Source organism: Neofelis nebulosa, chromosome 3 (assembly GCF_028018385.1).
Source record: "Neofelis nebulosa isolate mNeoNeb1 chromosome 3, mNeoNeb1.pri, whole genome shotgun sequence".
Lineage (NCBI taxonomy): Eukaryota > Metazoa > Chordata > Mammalia > Carnivora > Felidae > Neofelis > Neofelis nebulosa.
In genome coordinates this window covers 185,814,695-185,830,621 of record NC_080784.1, presented here as the reverse complement: position 1 = coordinate 185,830,621, position 15,927 = coordinate 185,814,695, and the positions used below count along the sequence as shown (strand labels likewise).

Genomic DNA, 15,927 nt, shown 5'->3' with positions numbered 1-15,927 from the left:
CTAACGTGCCAAGTTCTTTGGAGGCAGAGATTGATCAGGAGATCTTTTTGTGTGAATGTCTTATAAATGGAGTCGTACCGTGTGTAAAGTTGTGTGTCTGGTTTCTGTCATTCGGCATAAGGCTTTTGAAATTTATTCACATTTTGGTATTTCACTAACTCTGTTCCTTTTGATTGCTGAGTAATATTTCAGTGTTTGGATGTACTGTTTGTTTATCCATTCATTAGTTGCTGGGCATTTTCAGTTATAGTTGTGGGCCGTTTTCGGTTATAGAGATTTTGAATAAAGCGGATGTATACATTTTGATACAGCTTTTTGCTTGAATATCTTTCTTTTCTTTTGGATAGATACCTAGGAGTGGAAATCCTGAGTTCCATGGTTAAGTGTATGTTTAATTCTGTAAGAATCTGCCAAACTTTTCCGGAGTGGCTGTATCACTTTGCATTTCCACCAACAGTTATGAGGGTTTCAGTTGCTCTGCATCCTTGCTAGTACTTGATACCAGTTTTTATTAATTAATTTTTACTTATTAATTACACTCCTCTGGTGGAAGCATAATGATATCCTATTGTGGTTTTAATTGCATTGCCTTTATGACTAATATTGAGCATCTTACTATATGTTAATACCTTCTTTGATGATGTAGTTTGTGCAAATCTTTTGCCCATTAAAAAAAATTGTTTGTTGGGGCGCCTGGGTGGCTCAGTCAGTTGGGCGTCCGACTTCCGCTCAGGCAATGATCTCACAGCTCGTGAGTTCGAGCCCCGCCTCAGGCTCTGTGCTGACAGCTAGCTCAGAGCCTGGAACCTGTTTCGGACTCTGCGTCTCCCCCTCTCTCTGCCCCTCCCATGTTCGCGCTCTGTCTCTCTCTGTCTCTCAATAATGAATAAACATTAAAAAAAAATTTAATTGTTATTTCATTGTTGAATTGTAAGTATTCTTTATATATGACACAAGTCTTTTATCAGATAAGCATCTCGGAAATATTCTCTGTCAATCTGTGGCTTTATCTTTTCATTTCCTTAACTGGATGTTTCAAAGAGCAAAACTTTTTTTTATTTTGATGGCAATTTTTTTTTTATCAGTTTCTTCTTTTGTGATTTGTGTTTTTGTGCTGTGCCTATGAATCTTTGCCTAACCCAAGGCCTCAAAAAGTTTCTCCTAAGGTTGGTTCTAGAAGTTTTATGGTTTTAGTTTTTACATTTATATATGTGATGCATTTTGAGTTAATTAAAAAACTTTTTTATGTTTTATTTATTTCAGAGAGAGAGAAAGAGAGAGAGAGAGAGAGAAAGAAAGAGAGAGAGTGCAAGCAGGGGAGGGGCAGAGGGAGAGGGAGACACAGAATCCAAAGCAGGTTCCTGGCTCTGAGCTAGCTGTCAGCACAGAGCCCGATGTGGGGATTGAACCCACCAACTGTGAGATCATGATCTGAACTTGAAGTCAGATGCTCAACTGACTGAGCCATCCAGGCACCCCTTGAGTTAACTTTTTGGTATAGATAGATAGATAGATGTCCAATATTGTACCTATTTCCATTACCTATTTGTTGACCACCTATCCTTTCTCCACTAATTTCGTTGGTTCTTTTGTTGAAAATTAACTTAGTAACACACACACACACACACACACACACACACCTCTGTTTCTGGCTCTTTAATCTGTTCCACTGATCTATTTGTTTTGATTTTTGTAACTTTAAAGTAAGTCTTGAAATCAGATATTTAGTTTTCCAGCTTTGTTCCTCTGTTTCAAAATTGTTTTGGCTATTCCAGATCCTTTGTCTTTCCATTTAAAGTTTAGAATCATCTTGCAAATTACTACAAAAAGTTTACTGGGATTTGGATTGGGAATATGTTGAATCTGTAGGTCAATTTTGGGAGAATTGACATGGTAACAACATTGAATTTTCTGCCTATGAACACATTTTGTCTCTTTATTTCTATTTTCTTTATTTTCTCTTGTTGGTGTTTTATAATTCAGTATACAAACCTTGCACATATTTTGTTTAGATTTTCCCCTAAGTATTTCTTGTTTTCTTGATGCTATTATAAATGCTATTATAAATTCTTTCTCATTTCATTTTCCACTTGTTTGTTGTCAGTATGCAGTAATATGATTGATATTTGTATATTTACCTTGTATCTTGTGACCTCACTAAACTTGCTTGTTAGTTATAGTACCACTTTTTGTAGGTTGCATAGGATTTTCCAAGCACATGTGTCATATGTGAATAAAGACAATTTTACTTCTTCCTTACTGTCTGTATGCCTTTTCTTCTTTCTTTTTTTTGTCTTGTTGCACTGGCTAGTACCTCTACTGCAGTGGTATATAGATGTGTTCTATTAGGTTGAGGAAGCTCTCTTTTATTGCTTGTTTTCTCAGAGTTTTATTATGAATGGATGTTGAATTTTGTGAGATACTTTTCTTGTGTCTGTAGAGATGCTCATGTTGATATGGTGAACAACACTGATTGGTTTTGAATGTTGAACCAATTTTGCATTCTTGAGATAAATTCCACTTAGTTATGATGCATTATCCACATGTACATTTTTTATTCAATTTGTTAATATTTTGTGGAAGATTTTGTGGATATTTTCATGGAAAATATTGGTGTATAGTTTTATAAAACTTTGTCTAATTTTATCAGGTAATGCTGATCTCGTAAATTGAGTTGGGAAATGTTCCCTCTTTCCTATTTTCTGGAAGTATTTGTATAGAATTAATACTTTTCCTTCTTAAATATTTGGTAGGATTCCCAGTAAAGTCACTGGGGCCTGGAGTTTTCTTGGTGGGAGCATTTTTAATAAAAAAGTTAAGTAAAAAATGTACTCAGGGCAGTTCAGGTTATTTACTTGTTGAATATTCCATATGTATTTGAAAAGAATGAGCATTCTGCTCTGGGTATTCTGTAAATGTCAATTAGGTCAAGTAGATTGGCAATTTTGTTCAAGTGAGTATGGAGGCTTACTGAGTATGGAAGTCAGTACAGTGGGAGTCAAGCTAGGCTTGGGTTTTGTTACTACTGTCAATAGCTTCAGTGTACGATAGGCTTCAAATTTGGTGGGCTGCTGTAACCTTGTGCTTAGAAAGGGTTCTGGACTACTGGAAGGTTTTTCTCATTGTACTACATCCTGTGCTTTCATCTGCCTCTGCTTGCTTGTGCCACGGAGAGAAGTCTCTCTCCCTACCCTTATCTTTCTCTTAGCAGTAGAAAGTTGTTACTCAGTCCTAAGCTCACGGTAGATACAGGCATTCTCTAATATACAGTCCATTTGCCTTGGGAATGGGTCTTTCTCAGTGTTCCTTCTTCTTCTCTTCTTGGCAGCCAAACTCTGCCTTGTATCTGTGGCAGATGATGGATGAAAGAGAGATTCCTGACCTCCCTAGAGCTGGCTCACTTCTGCTTTGTACTGGTGTAGGATCCTGGGCCCAAGACAGTTGGATTGATTGATTGATTGATTGATTTTTACTTTACCATGAGTAAGATCATTTTTGCGTCTATCTCACCCCCAGAAACAATTATTGCCTTGTCGTTAGAGTGGGATGTTTTCTGAACCCTCTCTCAGAGGTTTAAGGTCATTTCCTCATGTGAGAGGAGAGTTTAGAGAAGGTAGCATGGTTTTATTCCTGTGCTGGAGTGACAGCTTATCCCTTCTGTGCACCTGTGTCACGAAAAAGGGCTCTCTGCCCATTCTCTGCTCTGCCCCCATTCTCTTGGGTGGGAGACCCATGGAAAAGAGCATGAAAGTGAGTGTAAATTCCCCTTGTGTTTTGAGCTCCTAGTTATTCTAAACGGACATATTACCCCACATGCAGTCTACTATAGTTAAAATTTTAGCTGTATTTCTTCTTGCTTGTGTGGTAGTTTCCTTTTCCTCCTGTGCTCTGCCAAAGGAAAATAGTTTGGAGTCCCATCTGTCCTTGGAGGGACTTGTTATTCTTTGAAATTTAATTCATTTGGTTGTCCTACAACCTCAATTTTCTGGTGGGTTCAAAAGTTATGATTGGGTAGATTATACCGCTTTTTCTCGTTGTTAGGGTGGGAGAGGCATGCTCTTGTACTGGCTTTCGACATCCTGTGTATTAGTAGAACTCCAATAATAAATGTTGGAGGATTGCATCTATGTCCATGAGAAAAACTGCTCTGTAATTTTCCTTTCTTGTAACGTCTTTGACAAGCTTTATATCAAGGTTATGCTGACCTGATGAAATGAATAAGAGAAGAGGTCCCTCCTTTTTTATTTTTTGTTTGCTGTAAGAGTGTTATGAGATTGTATTCTTTCTTTCTCAGGTGTTTGGAAGAATTCTCCAGTGAAGTCGGTGTCTTAGACTTCCTTTGGGGAAGGTTGTTTTTTGTTCGTTTGTTTGTTTGTTTTGTTTTTTTAATTAGCAGACTTTATTTTTTATTTTTAACTTTATTTTTTAAGGTTTATTTATTTATTCATTCATTCATTTATTTATTTATTTACTTATGTATTTATTTTGAGAGAGAGAGCAAGCACACAAGCTGTCACTGTGGAGCCCGACGTGAGACTCAAACCCACAAACCAGGAGATCACGACCTGAGCCAAAACTAAGAGCTGGATGCTTAACCAACTGAGCCACCCAGTAGCCCTTGTTTTTTTTTTTAGAGAAAGTGTGAGCAGAGGAGTGAGGCAGAGAGGGAGAGAGAGAATCTTAAGCAGCCTCCACGCTCAGTGCAGAGCCCTACTTGGGGCTTGAGCACATGACCCTGGGATCATGACTTGAGCTGAAATCAAGAGTCGGTCACTCAACCCACTGAGTCACCCTGGAGCCCCTAGCAGACTTTACTGTTTAGAATAGTTTTAAGTTTATAGCCAACTGAGCGGAAGATAACAGAATTCCCATATATTCCCATTTCCCTTGCACACAGTTTCCCCTATTATTAACATCTTGCATTAATGTGGTACTTTTTTTACAATTGGTGAATAAATATTGATATACAGTTACTAAATAAAATCTGTAGTTCACATCAGGATTCACTCTTTGTGTTGTACAGTTCTAATGGTTTTGACAAATGTATAATGTCATATATTCACTATTTCAGTATCTTGTAGAATACTTGCACTGTCCTAAAAATCCTTTGTGTCCCACCTACCCCTCCTCCCTCCTTTCCTCCCAAGCCCCTGGTGACCACTGACTTTTCTGTCTCTATAGTTTCACCTTTGAGAATGTCATATAGTTGGACTCATGCAGTATGTAGCCTTTTCAAACTGGCTTCTTTCACTTGGTAATATGCAGTATGTTTCCCCTATGTCTCTTTGTGGCTTGATAGCTGTTTTTTCCCTTTGGAATAATATTCTATTATGTGCATGTATCACAGTTTATTTATACATTCTATTGAAGGACATCTTGGTTGCTTCCAAGTTTTGGCAGCGAAAACTGGTAAAACATTCCTGTGTAGATTTTTGTGTTGACATAAGTTTCCCACTCACTTGGTTAAATGCCAAGGAGCATAACTGCTAGACTGTATGATAAGACTATGATGAACTTTGCTGGAAACTGACAGCTTATCTTTTAACGCGGCTGTACCATATTACTCTCTCATTAGCAGTAAGGGAATGTTTCTGTTGCTCCACATCTTCACCAGCATTTGTGTTACCCGTGCTTTAGATTTTAACCATTCTGATAGATGCGATAATCTTACTGTTGTTTTAATTTGCAGTTCTTTAATGACATATAACACTGTGCATCATTTCAGATGTGTATTTGCGATCTGTATACCTTCTTTGGTGAGGTGTCTGTTCAGATCTTTTGCCCATTTTTAAATTGTATGTTCTTTCTTATTGTTGAATTTTAAGAGTTTGTTATATATTTGGGTACAATTTTTTTTTGTATCCGTTATGTGTTTTACGAGTATTTTCTTCCAGTCGGGGGCTAGTCTTTTCATTCTCTTAATATCTTTTGCAAAGAAGGTTTTAAATTTTAATGGAATCCAACTTATCATTTTTTTCTTTTATGGATTGTGCTTTTGGTGTGTCTAAAGATTAATTGACAAACCCAGGGTCAGTTAGGTTTTCTCTTATCTTATCTTTTAGAAGTCTTCTAATTCTGGGCTTTGAATTTAGGTCAGTGATCCATTTTGAGTTAATTTTTGTGAAGGGTATGAGGTATGTATCTAGATTTTTTTTTGGTATGTGGCTGTCAAATTGTTTGAGGACAACTTGTTGACGTGTTGAAAAGACTGTCTTTGCTCTTCAAAAAAAAAATTCAAAAAATTGCATTTGCTCCTTTGTCATAGATCAGTTGGCTATGTTTGTTTTGGTATTTCTGGATCTCTAATCCATTCCATTGATCTGTTTGTCTAATTTTTCACCATTACCACACTGTCTTGATTTCAGTAGCTTTGTACTAAGCTGAAGTTGGGTGGTGTCAGGCCTCCAACTTCATTCTTATTCTTTAATATCGTATTGGCAAGATTTTTAATAACATTAAGTTTTAATATATATAGGAATATTAAGATTTTCTATTCCTTTTATTGTGAGTTTTGATAAGTTGTGTTTTTCAGGGAATTTGCCTAAATTTTTTTATGATAAACATATTTCTTTTTTTTTAAACTTGTTTTATTTTTTATTTTTTAAAATTTACATCCAAATTAGTTAGCATGTAGTGCAACAATGACTTCAGGAGTAGATTTCTTAGTGCCCCTTAGCCATTTAGCCCATCCGCCCTCCCACAACTCCTCCAGTAACCCTCAGTTTATTCTCCATATTTATGAGTCTCTTCTGTTTTGTCCCCCTCCCTGTTTTTATATTATTTTTGTTTCCCTTCCCTTATGTTCATCTGTTTTGTCTCTTAAAGTCCTCATACGAGTGAAGTCATATGATTTTTGTCTTTCTCTGACTAATTTCACTTAGCATAATACCCTCCAGTTCCATCCACGTAATTCCAAATGGCAAGATTTCATTCTTTTTGATTACCAAGTAATACTCCATTGTATGTATGTATGTGTGTGTGTGTATGTATGTATATATATATATATATATATATATATATATATATATATATATATGTATATACCACATCTTGTTTATCCATTCATCCATCGATGGCCATTTGGGCTCTTTCCATACTTTGGCTATTGTTGATAGTGCTGCTATAAACATGGGGGTGCATGTGTCCCTTTGAAACAGCACACCTGGATCCCATGGATAAATGCCTAGTAGTGCAATTGCTGGGTCATAGGGTAGTTCTATTTTTAGTTTTTTGAGGAACCTCCATACTGTTTTCCAGAGTGGCTACACCAGCTTGCACTCCCAACGTTATATTTCTTTTTAATGTCTCAAAATTCTATTACAATTTCTGATAGTGGTAATTTGTGTGCATGCATGTGTGGTGTGTGTGTTTGAACAGTTTTGCTAGGGGTCTCTCAGTTGTATTAATCTCATCAAAAACAATTTCGGCTTTGCTGATTTTGCCTTAAGTTTGTATCATATCTTTATTATTAATTGCTTCTCACTTTCTTTAGGATTGATTTGCTGGGGTTTTGTTTTGTTTTGTTTTGTTTTGTTTTGTTTTGTTCTGGTTTTGGTTGTTTGGTTTCTGTTGTTATTAGTTCCTTGAAATGGAAGTATACATCAAGGACTTGAAACCATTCTTCGTTTCTAAAATATGTATTTAAGGTTATAATTTTCCCTCTAAGCACTACTTTAACTGTATCCCACAGTTTTAATGAATCATATTTTCATTATCCTTTCATTCAAAATATTTTATAGTATTTTTTGTAATTTTAAATTTGACCCAAGGGTATTCTAAAGTATATTGCTTAGTTTCTAAGCAACTGAGATATTCTATTTATGTAAAATTTTAGGGACTTGCTTTATAACCCAGTATATAATCAATTTTGCTAAGTGTTCCATGTGCACTAGGAAAAAATGTGTATACTGTCACTGTTGGTTCAATGAGATATGCCACTGAGGTCTACTTGTTAATTATGCTGTTCACCTTTTCTATAATCTTACTGAATTTTTTCTGCTTATTTTATCAGCTATTGAAAGAAATATGTTAAAATCTCCCACCGTGATTGTATCTTTGTCTATGTCTTTAACACTCAATTTTTTGCTTTCTATATTTTAAGGCTATTTTATTGGTTGTATAAGATTTATATTGTGATATCTTCTAGATGGCCTAACCCCTTAGTCATTATGAAATGTCCTTTATTTCTAGTGAATTTTTTGCCTTAAAATCTGTTTTGCTGATGTTAGTGTACCTATACTAGCTTTCTTTGGTTAGTGGTTGCATAGTATGACTTTTTCCATACTTTTATTTTCACCCCTTCTGTGACTCTATTTAAGATGTGTCTGTTGAAACCATTGGCAATATATAGTTATTTTTTAAATCCAGTCTAATAACCATTGTCTTTTTAAAAAAAAAATTTTAATGTTTATTTTTGAGAGAGAGACAGAGAGTGAGCAGGGGAGGGGCACAGAGAGAGAGGAGATACAGAATCTGAAGCAGGCGCCAGACTTTGAGCTGTCAGCACAGAGACTGACGTGGGGCTTGAACTCATGTACCGTGAGATCATAACCTGAGCCGAAGTTGGACGCTTAACTGACTGAGCCACCCAGGAGCCCCACAGCCATTGTCTTTTAGTTGTATTGTTTAGTCTATTTACATTCAATGAATTTATTGATATATTGCATTTGTATTTCCTGTCTTAATATTTGTTTTTTTTAATTGATCTATTTGCTTTCTATTATGTTTTCTTTATTTTTCTGATTATTCAACTGTTATTCAAATGTTTTATTATTTTTCTCTCTGTTAATGTGTTAGTTACACATTGTTTTACTGTTCTTTAAATAGCTACCCTAGATGTTACAAAATTCATTTTTGATTAATCTCATATCAATTATATATGTAATGCATAAATCTCAAATAAATTATTACTTTTACTAGTTCCCTTTTATATAATTCTAGAACTTAGAACACTTTACTCATTTATGGCATTTTCCTTTTGTTATTTTTGCCATGCCTTTTGTGTGTAATTTAAATCCCTCAAGACATTGCTATTATTGTTTTGTAGCATCAATAGTCCATATTTACTCATATTTAACCACATTTTTATCCTTTTTTGCTCATTTCCGTCTTTTTTTTCCATATTTACCCTGAGATTATTTTTCTTTTATTATAACTATCTTTAGTTTCTTGGTGATGAATTCTTCAGTTATATTTGTCTGATGATGTCTTTATTTCATCTTCGTTATTGAAGGATTTTTTTATGCATATAGCTTTCAAAGTTGGTAGTAATTTTTTTTTCAGCCATGTTGAGACTTTTTTGGGGGGGAGATTTTGGTGTCTGTTTTATGAAGTCAGACATTAATTTTTTTGTTATCCACTGGTATGCCCCACCCCAGCATACCCTGACTGCTTTTAACGTTTATGTCTTTGGTGTTTGGTAGTTTTGTTAAAATGTGCTCTGGTGTGTTATTATTATTTGTTTGTTTTCTTATTTGTTATTTGAATTATTGTATTGTTGTTTATATTGTTGTTGTTTGTATTATTATTATTTAATTTATTCTGGTTTGAGTTTGTGGGGCTTATTAAATCTGGGGTTGACGGGGCGCCTGGGTGGCGCAGTCGGTTAAGCGTCCGACTTCAACCAGGTCACGATCTCGCGGTCCGTGGGTTCGAACCCCGCGTCGGGCTCTGGGCTGATGGCTCGGAGCCTGGAGCCTGTTTCCAATTCTGTGTCTCTCTCTCTCTGCCCCTCCCCCGTTCATGCTCTGTCTCTGTCTGTCCCAAAAATAAATAAAAAACATTAAAAAAAAAATAAATAAAATAAAATAAAATAAATCTGGGGTTGATATCTTTTCACCAGTTTTGGAAAATTCTTGGCCATTATTTGTTCCAATATTTATTCTGCCACATTTTCTCTCTCCTCTCTTTCTGAGACTTCAATTTATACATGTTAGACTTTTCACTGAATCCCACTTGTATCCAGTACTCTTTTTCTGTGTTTTCCATTATTTTTTTTTTCTCTGTGCATCTGTGGATGCAAAAGATCTGTGGATCTTTTCTTTTCATCCTCCACTTCACTAATCCTGTTTAGGCTATTTTCGTATCTCCTGGTGAATCCATCTAATGCGTTCTTAGTCACATGGTGTATTTTTCAGTTCAAAATTTCCAGATGTTTCTTTTTTATGTTTTCCAATTCTCAGGTAAAATTTTCTGCTTTTCATCTATTTTGTCCATTTTTTCCTCTTTTTCAAAAAACATATAATTCATAATGATTTTAAAGTCCTTGTCAGTTAACACCAATATCTAGATCATGTGTAGATATCTGTTTATGGTGTTATTTTCTCTTAGCTTTGTTTATTTAATTTTGTCTGTTGGTGTGACTAGTAAATTTTTATTTGATGCTAGACATTGTGTACAAAAAACTGTAAAGCTTCTAGATGATATCTAACTTTATTGAGGATTCACCCTCTTCTCCACTGGGGAGATAATCTTGTGACTGGTTACCATAATCCAATTAGGGAATGTTCTGTATTGAGGCTGAGTTTTAGACTCTTAGGCTCAATCTTCCTCTATTTTTTTTTCCTGACTCTCCAAGGGTTTCAACTAAGAATATGATGTATTCTAGAGGTCCTTTTCCCTTTGGGTCCCAATGTCTAATCTTTTTCTTGTCAGACTTAAAAAAACTTTTCAGAGGTTTCCTGCTTAAGTTTTTAGCTTTCTACTCTGCAGAATCCCAGTATTCAAAAAAATTTCTTGAGGACAAATCAAAGCTATGTGCTTAAGATCTCCAAGTCTGGGGCAAAGCTCTCCTTATTTCTCTGTCCACTGGTGGTAGCCCTACTTTGTACTGGGTTTATATTGATTCTCAGCCTCTTGTCTATGCTCAGAATGATTCCAGGGAAGACATGGCTATAGACACCAGTTCATCTCTCAAGATGTTTCCCTTTCTGTTACTTTAGTTCTTGTTCTCTCAGCAGCTCTCTTCTGCCTTCAGATAGTTGATTTTGCTCCCAGGCTTTACTAGTTGTTCTCTGCAGGTCTGCTGATCAGCTCCTCCATCAACTTGGAAATAGAAGTCTCATTTGTGAGGATTGAACAAGATAATATGCCTGGCACATAGTAAGTTCTCAGTAAACATAAGCCTGAGCATTCCTTGAAAGTCCAAGTAAGATTGCTTAATACCCTCACTGCTTATTAGGGCCCTTCGAAAAATGTTCAAAATCCTTGATTATGCCTACAAAGCTTGGTGATACTGTTCTTCACTCTACTCTTTCAGCCATGACCATCCAAGCTTTGTAGGTCTCACATAACTCTTAAAAACTAAAATCCTAGTTTAGTGGCCTGTAGTACCTGGAAGTTTCTTTTTTGTAATATTTATCACACCTGCATTTATTTTTTATTTTATTTTATTTTTTGGTTTGTTTATTTTTGAGAGAGAGAGAGAGAGAGAGAGAGAGAGAGGAAGGGGCAGAGAGGGAGACAGAGGATCTGAAGCAGGTTCCGAGCTGACAGCGGAGAACCCATTGCAGGGCTCAAACTCACGAACCAGGAGATTGTGACCTGAGCTGAAGTTGGATGCTTAACTGACTGAGCCCCCCAGGTGCCCCTGTATTTATTTTTGAAATGTCTGCTTTCCTCGTTAAAGTGTAAGTTTCATGAAAGCAGGAAGAGAGTATGTCTGCATTGTTCTGCTCTATCCTACACCTAGCAAAATGACTGTGTGAGCCAGGTGCTCAACATGTATTTAGGAAATAGAATAAATCTAGAGTTTTCTTTTTAATATTTTTTAAGTTTTATTTAAGTCCAAGTTAGTTAGCAGATAGTGTAATAATGGTTTCAGAAGTAGAATTTAGTGATTCCTCACTTACATATAACACCCAGTGCTCATCCCAACAAATGCTCTCCTTAGTGCCCATCACCCACTTAGCCCATCCCCCACCCAACACCCCTCCAAGCAACCCTCAGTTTGTTCTCTTAAGATTCTCTTACAGTTTGCCTCCCTCTCTGTTTTTATCTTATTATTGCTTCCCTTCCCCTATGTTCATCTTTTTTGTTTCTCAGATTCCACATAGGAGTGAAGTCCTATGATATTTATCAGATTCTTCCTTTTTAATGTTAACTTGAACAGCATATGTGGAGTAGCTACTGTGTGCCAGATACTTTACTGGGCGATAAAAGATTGCTGAAAGCATCTTTACTTATAAGGCGTTCAAAGTCTTACATGAGACTCTGCTTTTCTTTGAAAATGTGTTTCCTTTAAGGATTTCTTTTTATTCAAGCTTGAGCTCTAATAAGTTAATAGTTGTTTCTTAATTTATAAAACTTCAAGTTCTAGAAAATAAGCAATGATGACAAATTCTTTGTTTTCAAAGCTGTTCGTATTTCAGAATTGCAAATAAGAGATTCAAGACCTGTGTATGATATAACCTTATTTGGAGATTACTGTCCCAAGGAAGTATTTTTGTCTCTTTCTATTTTGAACTCCATTTATATTAATTAAATACGATTTTTTATTTGCTTATTCAATAAGTATTTATTGAGCATTTAGTATATGTTGGGCACAATTCTACTCCCTGGGGATACAACAGTGAATAAAATAAAGTTCTGCTATCATGGAGAAATGATAGTATTATAAATAAATACAGGTCCACAGTCTTTTATCTAAAACCTGGGGCCAGATATGTTTTGGAATTCAAATTTTTTTCTAATTTTATAAAGGTAATTCATGCATATTCTATGTTATTTACTATCTCTACCATGGTCTTGTAGCACCTTGTAATTATGTAAATTAATATTTCTGCAGCAAAATGTATGAATTTTCATACTAAGTGTGATAAATAAGGACTATAAATAGTCTCATGTCAATTCAGGTCAGATCAGATTTTGCCACTAAGTGAGTTCAAGTCAGGACCCTTTATGCTATCAATTCAGTTATGAAAAGACTTTGTTTTTCAAAGGTTTCAGGTCTTGGAATTTTATTTTATTTTATTTTATTTATTTATTTTTTAATTTTTTAATGCTTATTTATTTTTGAGAGAGACAGAGCACAAGTGAGGAAGGGGCAGAGACAGAGAGGGAGACATAGAATCCGAAACAGGCTCCAAGCTCTGAGCTGTCAGCACAGAGCCAGACATGGGGCTTGAACTCGGGAATGGTGAGATCATGACCTGAGCCTAAGTCGGACGCTCAACCCACTGAGCCACCCAGGCGCCCCAGGTCTTGGAATTTTAAATAAAGGATAATGTAACATCAGTAAATTGCTTCGGTATAATAAAAAATAGGGCAAGGTAAGAGAAAGAAAGATAAAGCAGGGTAAGGAGATGATGAGTTCATGGGAACTCAACTTACATTTGGCTGGTTCTTGTGATACATAAAGTAAAAGATATAATGTTATAGATTTATACTTTAAAAGAATATAATTATAGATGTTTTAATATTAAAGTAATCTTGGACTTGAAAAAATATGTAATAACAACTTTTCCTTAGCGTATATTCTCTACTGCATTTAATAGAAATAAGCTAACTCTTAAAAGGCAACTTGACAATCAGTTTTAATAACATGCTTTTAAACAAGTGACTGTTTATTTGTTACGTGCCTTTACAATTTTAACCACGAGGGCAGTTTTCTGCCACCAGCATTTTCCATACTGTCTTCATTTTGTCTAAGTATACTCTGGAAGTGCTAGTACAGTATTGGTTCAACTTAATTAGAAAATTAAAATCGCACAGAATATTTCAAAGACAAATACAAATGATTTTTAGACTTTCTTTAGCAAAAGAAAGTCTACCATTAGCGCTTCTGTTTTAACATTATAATTAAAGTGCATTTTAATGTATTCTTTTGTAGATTAAAGTTTAATTATCTAAGATCTTAGCATGGTAACATGGAATTTTGTGTTTCTGGAAAGAGGTTGTGTTTTTTGATTTCTGAGTTTTCCTGAGTTATTTTGTTATAAAGTCAACCTGCACCTGTTTGTTTTTTGTTTTTTTGTTTTGTTGTTGGTGGTGGTTTTAAGAGCTAGGGAGTGCGAGCAGGGGAGAGGGGCAGGGGGAGAGAGAGAGAGAATCTTAAGCAGACTCCACACTCAGCATGGAGCCTGATGCAGGGCTTGATCTCACCACCCTGAGATCATGACCTGAGCCAAAATCAAAAGTCGGATGCTCAACCGACTGAACCACCCAGGCGCCCCAGGTCGACTTCCATCTTAAAATTGAATTTGCTCGCTCATCCTCTAGACACTAGAGTGATAGCTTAATTCAAATTTGATATTTAGCACCAAGATCAACATTGTTATTTTGTATCATTCATTACTTGTATTTAAAATGGATGTTGTGTAAAACCTCAAATGTTATTTCCATTCCATTAAGTGTTTAATAAGTCTTGTTGCTCAGATTGTTATTATGAATAATAGAATTGTAAAAGGAAGGAAACTGAAAGAAGATAGGCTTTGGAGAGGGAAGGAATAATATAACTGACAGGATGTTGTCATAAGTTCAGAACCCCAGAGCATCTCAGTGCTAGTGTCCCTCACTAAAAACCTTATGGAATTATATCTCAAATATTGTTTTTTATTTATCATTATCAGAAATATATACATATATAGAGAATTTAGAGATCATAAAAAGGAGAGAAGGAACTGACATTCATTTATCATTTATTATAGAGAAATGAATATTTCATGGATTTAAATAGATTTTAATTAAATATATTTCTTTAAGACATGTATAGATAGAACATATATTGGTATTGATAGGCCTGTGCCATGAGTAGGGCTTACTGTCTTCTGTCTGTTTTTTTTTCCCTCTAGGGTGGGATATGGCATATATATGGTTAAGCTTCAGATTGGACTACTACAGTCGATATAAAAATTAATAATTTAGGGACTCTGATGGTGTTTGGTGTGTGAACCAGGGAAGAGTATCATCCTTACCCATATCTGTCTTGGCGTTTGTTGTGTCCTTTAATCCTGGAAAGTAAGACAATTGTAGGAGTGATGACAATACTGACTCCATCTTTGGCCCTTCATTTTGTTCATGTTCACTGGATCACCTCTCCTGGGGTTACGTGTTCCTCGCCCCTTGGGGATTAATATATAAAACTTAGAAATGCCCACCAAGGCTAGGATGAGGGGAGGGTTGCTTTGACCTCTCATGAATCCATTAAAGATAACATAATTTTTCTCTTTCCCGATGCACAGTTGTGCCACAAGAGTTTAGCTTTAGAGTTTAGCTGTCAATTAGGGGCATGCAGACTCTTTGATCTCACTACAGTGTCCTACACATCCTGTTACGCTATAAAACCTAAGGTCACACTAAGGTCTAGACTTTATGGAGAATAAATATACAGCACCTGAATCGTCGTCTGCCTGATCCACCCTGTCAGTAAGTTACCCGGTAAAACTCTGTGTAAACTTTGTGGGGTTTCATTTCTGTTCTCAAAGTGCCTTCTCAATTTGGGGGATACTTTGCTGTCCCTCCCCTACCTTCTAAAAACAGTGAAGACATGAATTATGGTGTAGAGAATTTCAAAATAAGGAACGTCTTACAGAATTTATGTACTTGAGGGGTAAGATAACTATTAACATATGGGTTTGCTTTGAGTAAGTATATCTCTTTGCATTTTATTTCAGCACCGGATTGATTAGAGAAGATCAGGTAGGGTTTTTGAATTAGGGAAGGCCAAGCTGAAGTGAGAGGGAAAAGATTGGTTACTAAATGTGAACCGAGGACTGGTTCAGTCATTAAGTGTATTATGAAAGGAAGCTAAGAAGATATGGGATAAGGGGGATAAGACACCCAGTGGTAGCAGAGAAGTGAGTCAGCTGTGGGATGTCAGCAAAAGAAAACCAAGGAGGGCTACATCTTCAGGTGAGAGAACCCAGAGCAGGGCTTGAATTATACAACACAGATTGTAAGGTATGGTCAGCTTGCACAGAGCCAAAATTT

At 35.8% G+C, this 15,927-nt stretch overlaps 1 protein-coding gene across 3 annotated transcripts in view; it reads left to right on the top strand.

Moving 5' to 3' along the window:
- Positions 1 to 15,927, top strand: part of TBC1D19 (TBC1 domain family member 19) — a 146,329-nt gene that overhangs the window by 714 nt on the left and 129,688 nt on the right. The window lies entirely within an intron of this gene.